This window comes from Lolium rigidum, chromosome 1 (assembly GCF_022539505.1).
Source record: "Lolium rigidum isolate FL_2022 chromosome 1, APGP_CSIRO_Lrig_0.1, whole genome shotgun sequence".
Lineage (NCBI taxonomy): Eukaryota > Viridiplantae > Streptophyta > Magnoliopsida > Poales > Poaceae > Lolium > Lolium rigidum.
This window is the reverse complement of record NC_061508.1, coordinates 65,199,020-65,206,078: the sequence shown is the minus strand read 5'-3', so window position 1 is coordinate 65,206,078 and position 7,059 is coordinate 65,199,020.

Below are 7,059 nucleotides of genomic sequence, written 5' to 3'. Positions count from 1 at the left end.
CTGTATTAATTAATTAAGCACAACAATTGGTGTTGTCAGTTGTGATTCGTTTAATAACTAATTGATTGATTAACCACACAGTGGACTATTCGTGGAATTTTTCAGAAGCCTTGAGCCGTCCGGTGCAACTGTCAACTCGTTCTTGTTTTAAATCTGAGTAAGGACTTCTGCTACAACTGCTAATCTTTTCGATAAAAAATTATAGTCTAATTGGCGAAAAGTGTCTTTGCCACATGAGCACTAGTGTTCCCACTATTTGAAAAATAGATTTCTGTGATTCTAAAAAGTCTAAAACTAAATACGCACATACATATAAACGTTCTAAAGGTACGGTGTAAATTTCGGATGAAAATATATTGTATTTTAAACTATAAAAAGAAAAATGTCTCAAAAATCTGAATTTCCCATCTCTATACACATACACAAATTTATTATTTTTCCTTAGCTCAAAATACGACATAATTTCTACCCAAACTTTGCATCTGTATTCAGAACATGTGTATGTATTCATGGAATAAAGTTTACAATTTTTAAAATACAAAAGTATAACTTTTAAATATTACAAAAACCAGGTGCTCGGGTGCACCAAATATGCTCTCTCATAATGGCTTATTCAGCTGTCTATGTCTTATGTCTGGTGTGGACGAAGGCAAGAACTTCCAGCTGGTACGGAACATTGGTTACTCCTTGCACTAAAGAACGAATATTTAACAGATTCCCTTTTGAATTGGGAAAGGAGAAAAATTCTAGTTATTCATTGGAGTTCCGCTGGAAAGTAGGGAAGGAAAGCGACCACCTGAAACAAGAATAGCTAGCTAGCAAGCGGCTCAAAACCTAAAGTTCTGCGATAAAACTCAAAGTTATGTCAAGATTTTGCCATACTCCTTTTCACATTCTATATCTTAGAGCATCTCTACCGGCGCGCCTCAAATAGTCGCAATCGCCGACAGGAGCGCCGACACTGTTGCGCATCTCTACCGGCGCGCCTCAAAGATTCTATATCTTAGAGCATCTCTGAAGACATCTTGGCCAACGAGAGCTGCGTCGCTTCATTGGTGGCCTTCATGGCAACGATGTGAGCTTCCATCTTCGCCGCCTCCACCTTCTCCCTCTCCAACTCGATTTTCATGTCTTGCTTGTCGAGGATTTCCTTCCACACGATGACGACCCTATCTGCCACTTCCTTGTTCTCCATTGAGAAGGAGGGTATCATCTTCTTGAGGGAGGCGTCCATGGCGGCCAATGCCGGCGCCGCATTCCTCTCGGTTTTGGCCTTCTTGTTGCCAATGGGGCGCCCGGTGGAGGTGCCGGCTGGATCGACCGGCCCATCTTCCCCGTCCTTGTTGAGAGTGTGGCGGATGTCGTCCCATTTCTTGCAACCTTGTAGCTTGTTGAAGCAATGTATGAAGGGGAAATCTTTGTCCGCGTGTTTGTACATGTACATCGCGAGGGCGTAGAGCATCTAACAATACATGATGCAATAACAAGATATAGAACAAGATGGATCATCAAATAGATACACTATGATGCATTGTTCAATAGACATCACCAAATGGACGTTGATCATACCCAATCCACCATCGTCTTGCTGCTCTCCTTCTGGCCCTTAATCGTCTCATAGTAGCCATGTAACTTGCTACACGCCGCCTTGATGATGTTCCAGGTGGGAGAGGGCGCCCTCGTTCCGGATCATGTTGATGGTGGCGAAGTCACCATAGTTCTTCTTCTCGTTGAATGAATCGAGGATGCGCTTGTAGTACTTGCCGGAGGATTGGTTGGCGTCGGTGATGGGCAAAAGCTCACTTGATTACACGCGTCGATGAGACATTCATCCTCCAAAGATCTCCACCTCGGACAATGAGTGCCGCCGGTCCGCATGTTCGTCGTCGTCGTCGCCGTGGTCACGCCGGTGTCGGCGTCGATCAGATCCTCCTGGACCTCCTCCTCACCTTCGTACTCATCGGCCTCTTCTTCATACTCGTCGATGGGAGGTTCGTAGGCCGTGGCCACGTATGAAGCCGGTGAGGATCTCGTCCTGGCGGCAATCTACGCAACAAGTTACCTACTTTGAGTCATCGGCAGTGTCTACGATGCACATAACACATAAAAAGTAAGGAAACTCACCTCGCCCTCGCCCATGGACACGTCGGACGTGCTGCCGAACACTTGGTGGGCGCTCTTGCTCTCGTCGGCGAAGAGGTGGCGGGGAAGGCCAATGTCGTCTGTCACGTGGCTGTCGGTGCTTCCCGGGTGGCGCGGGTCAGACGACTAGTTCAGGTCCACGCCCAAGCGAAAGGAGGTGCTCCCCCTCGGCGCCGAATCCAGCGAGAACGACGCGTTGGGGTCAAAGGTCATGTCGTTGTCGGCGCACTCGGGGGAGTAGCGGGCGTGGCCGTCCATCTGCGACAGCCGCATCTGCGAGATCTATGGCCCCTCCACGTAGTACCCCGTGTAGTACCCCGGCGACGACAGTGAGCTCGAGAAGTTGCGGCCAGCGGGCTGCTGGCTCCCTTCGGGCTGGCCACCGCCCAAGCTGAGGCACACTTCCGTAGCAGACGCCGCTTTTGCGGCTTCAAGAGCTGCGAGGTGGCGCCTCCTGCGGTCGGCCGTCGCAAAGGAGCAGCAGTGTTTCTCGTCCTCACATGCCTCATGTGACATGTTCGCCAGCTTCTCCTTCGGCGCGATGGTGCGCGGCTTCGGCGGCGCCTTCGTCAGCGCCTTCACTGCCTTCGATGGAGCCTTTCTCTTCGGTGGCACTGTGGCGGCGAGGGTTTTTCGGGTCGCAGGCTGGATGGGAGATGGAGCGCCGGGCGGCAGAAATGAGCGGCGGAGGGGACGGGGTTTTTGTGTAAAAGATGTATACTTTTGGGATGTGTGGCTGACAGGCGGCTCCCATGCCCAAAAAATTTCGTCTCGCGAGGCGCCGGCATGCTCGATTCGCGCCCTTCGCGAAGGGGCCGGCACGGGGTTGCCGATGCTTCTATTGGGCTCGAAAAAGCGCCGACGCTTTTTGGGGCACACCGGTGTGAGCCCACTTTCAATGCCGGCCTCCAAAATTCTATCGGGGGCGCCGGTGGAGATGCTCTTAGTAGAGTATGCCCTTCTGCTTAGATATTTGTCGCATGTTCAATAAACCTAGACATATTTTAGTCTATATTTTTTCTAAATCTGTGATAAATATTTAGGATCGGAGGGAGCACTAGTTATTTTAGGTGAGTATGGGCCTGTTTGGTAGCCTAGGCCAGTTTTTCGTCTCATTGTGCCAGTGATATGGGATGCCATGTGCGTTCCATACGGGCCATGGGTCCGAATTGGTCTATCACTTGGTTGCTCGCGAAGAGTTTTTTTCCATAGAGATTTGAGCTTTGGTTGTTTAGTATGTCGGTTTTAAGGCCATGTAGCAGCCCGAAATGTGAATGTTTTTGTTTGGTTGCAACCCAAAATTAGGTTATGGTTACCTCTTCCCATGAGTGGTGATGTTACCGGTGATCTATCGATAGCGCACACAAGCAATCACATAATGCAAGATCAGGCACGAAACGATAGATCATAGACAATACAAATTAGGTTCAGTCGACTCGACACGACAATTGTTCACTGAATAGAGTTCAGACATAACACGCTAGGACAGTAGAGACACAATACCAGTACAGCTTCAGAGTTTTTCTTCCATGACGACACACCTGGTGGCATCTCCATGGTCTGGGCACCTGGTCATATCCTCAGTGCAGGTGTGGTCGAAGATGACCACACTGAACTCACCAGCGGACACCTTCTTGAAGGTGAGGAACTGCCCTATCTTCAGCTGATGGGTGATCGCGAAGGCCGCCCACCCCTGGCCGATGAATGCTTCGGCGTCGAATTTCTTCGTAGTCATGCCCCTCCAGTTGCAACTAGTTTGTTGCGGACGATGATGTTCGAAAGGATGGGTCCAAACCAATTGACGAACTTGGAAGGGATTGCTAGCTACCCTACGTCATCGTGGAAGTGGCCGACGGTAGCCTTCCTTCCTTGATGTTTCTTGGAAGGTCCCTCGCCGGGAACCTCTGCAGGTGCCCCAAGCTAGATCTGCTCACTCTGCACAAAAAACACATGCCATTAGAGGTGGTTGCTCACAACAAGTGCACAATAGAACAAGGAAAACAAAAACATTAGCAATGCCTCATACATTGGGTCACACAGCAGCTCAAGAGACTGTCGCCAAACTAAGTCTAGTGTGTTGCACACACGACTAAGTTTGAGAGAATCACCTTGCCTTCCATAGTGTTATATTTGAATCATTGGCCAATGCAGAAGAAAACCTAAACATACCTCATACATTGGGTCACACGGCAGGCAAATGGACTGTCCACAAACTAAGTCAAGTGTGCAAGGAATATGTCACACATGACTAAGTTTGAGAGCATCACCTTGCATTCCATAGTGCCACATTTGAATCATTGTCCAACACGGAAGAAAAAGCAAACTATGCCTCATACATTGGGTCACACGACAAACAAAGGGACTGTTCGCAAACTAAGTCTAGTGTGCAAGGAATATGTCACACACGACTAAGTTTGAGGGAAACACCTTACCTTCTATAGTACCATATTGAAATCATTGGCCAATGCAGAATTGATGCACATGGTTGGATAGCACCATTGAAGAAACAAAAACATGCAATGTAAGGTAACATAGGCCTCATAGTATGAGGACAAATGGAAGATATATTTGATCAGAACTAATGGCATGGTCATGTTCAGTCATGCCATAGGTTCTGATCAATCATCTCATCCATAGTATCATCCCTAGATATAATCATCGGCCTAGTTCACTCACAAACAACACAAGTACCAGTTCAAATAGAGGTCAGAGGACATTACGAATGCTACTTAGTGTACATTAGAAATGCTACTTAGTTCAACCATTAGCAGAATCTCCTACATTATATGTCTAACACAATCATCACTCATCACAAATACCCATAATCCTCTTGAGATTTTCCTTGTTTTGAAATTTTGGTTTGAGCAGATCGTTGTGATACTCTAACTTTCTCTTTTCATCTTTAAGACCCTGTTTTTCGGCCAGCAACACCTCTCTTTCTGCCACCCATTCTTGTTTCTTAGACCTCATAACTTGTGATTGAGTTCTCTGCACATTCTTGAGAATAGCAACCTCATTCTTCAACTCGTCTAGCTCGTTTTGCGCTCAGGTCTGAACAAACTAGGGCTACTCAGCTTAATCTTTGGCACAACAATCACAACATTCAAAACCCTAGCACAGAAAACCCTTCCCCTGTTTGCATGTATAGTAAAATCAGACGGTTTGACCAATCTCAGTCCGATATAGAATGGATCTACCCCGATTGCAAAGTATACTAACAAATCTAAGAAAATATCAACCGTGAATAGAAAGAAATCGACACGAACATCATGGAATCGATTGTTAGAATCCAATCCTGATGGAAACCCTAGCAGATCTAATCTGCATGTAGTAACAAATGGTGAAGGACAGCGTGTTGTCGCAGAATGGCGATGAAGATAAGAGGAAGAGGAGATTACCTCCATTGTTCAGGTCGAGGACGAGGTCGAGGTCGTTCCCGAACTCGAGATGTAGGTCAAGAGTACGGTGCAGGTTGTGGGAGAGGTCGCGGTGGTTCTCGCTGTCGTCTCTTCCTCCGGTCCCGCAGCTCCTCCTTGAGATGGTGCGGCGGATTTGTCGGTGGTAGAGTAACCGCCCTAGTGATATGACAGTTTGGGGGTGAGAGTGAAGAGGCGAGTGAGAGGAAGGAGAGGGGGTGTCAACACCCGGATTTTTAAGTCCAGATGCCTATTATGCCATACATCGCAATCCCAGGAATATTGTTGTTGCGAGACATAACAGTTGATATCATAAAGTCATCATTCATTACAAACCATAGTCGTCTTACAAAGGTAGATCACATGATCCAATATTACAATACTAGTTGATCTATTGATCAACGAACATCACAAATAGCGGAAGCGAAGTAGGAGTGGACTATCTAATCCACAGGCCAACGCTTTACGTCAGGAGTAGTCCTAGTTGTCGTAGACGTCTTGTTGTCCTTCGTCTTGGTACTGCTGTTCTCCTTCATAGTCTGGCCATTTGAATAGCCAGGGACACAGCCGTGAGTACTTTTAAGTACTCGAAAACTAATACTAGTGTAAGTACTATCAATTCTAGTAATGGGGTGCTAAGCTCTAGTTTTATTTGCATAAAGCCAATTTTAGTTCACAAGCATTTGATAAAAGACTCTTCGTATGCTAACTAACTCAAGTGGGAACATTAGTGTCATTCCCACAATTCAGTTGTGATTCAAGTCAAGTTCACCATTCAAATCATCAATCCTTTTCAAGAACACATCTGACAACGGTACAGTATGGCCTTTCCAACCGTCTGTAACCGTGGACACGGCTATTCGAATAGATTTACACTCTGCAGAGGTTGCACACTTGTGCCACAACTTTTGATTACATCCGTCAGGGATAACCCTGAATCATCGTAACTCAGTACGCGGATCATCAACCATAACCTTTCACTTACATACCCTAGTATAGGTACCTCTCCCCATGAGCCTGGCCTCCTAGTGAAGACAAACCGTCAGCCTGAGAACTGCATAGGGCCTGGGCCATACATTCACCTCAATTCACATCATTTCACTTTCAACGGAGGCAGCCTCGGCATAACCCCTATGATGCTTGTTCATAGGGAACCCATACTAAGATGCATAAACTTCCAGCTAAGCCCTACCCATAATCAGGTATTGTGGGGATACTCAAAAATTGGAAAGGTATCGCATCCAAACCCAACATCGGTTTTTATCAAAGTCACCATATCATTCCAGTCATATTCACCTTCAAAGCTCTTTTAATGGAATGACTCATCATTCCAAGGTTTTCAAATTCCTTTCAAAACACAAGTTCCCATCTAGAGTAGTCACTTTTACTTGTTAGCACTAGCACTAGTCATGAGGGGTGCTACTTAGCTCATAAGCTTCTTAGGCTAAGTTTGATACTCTTGCTCTACTCTATACTTAGACCAAAGTTAACTATAAAAGTA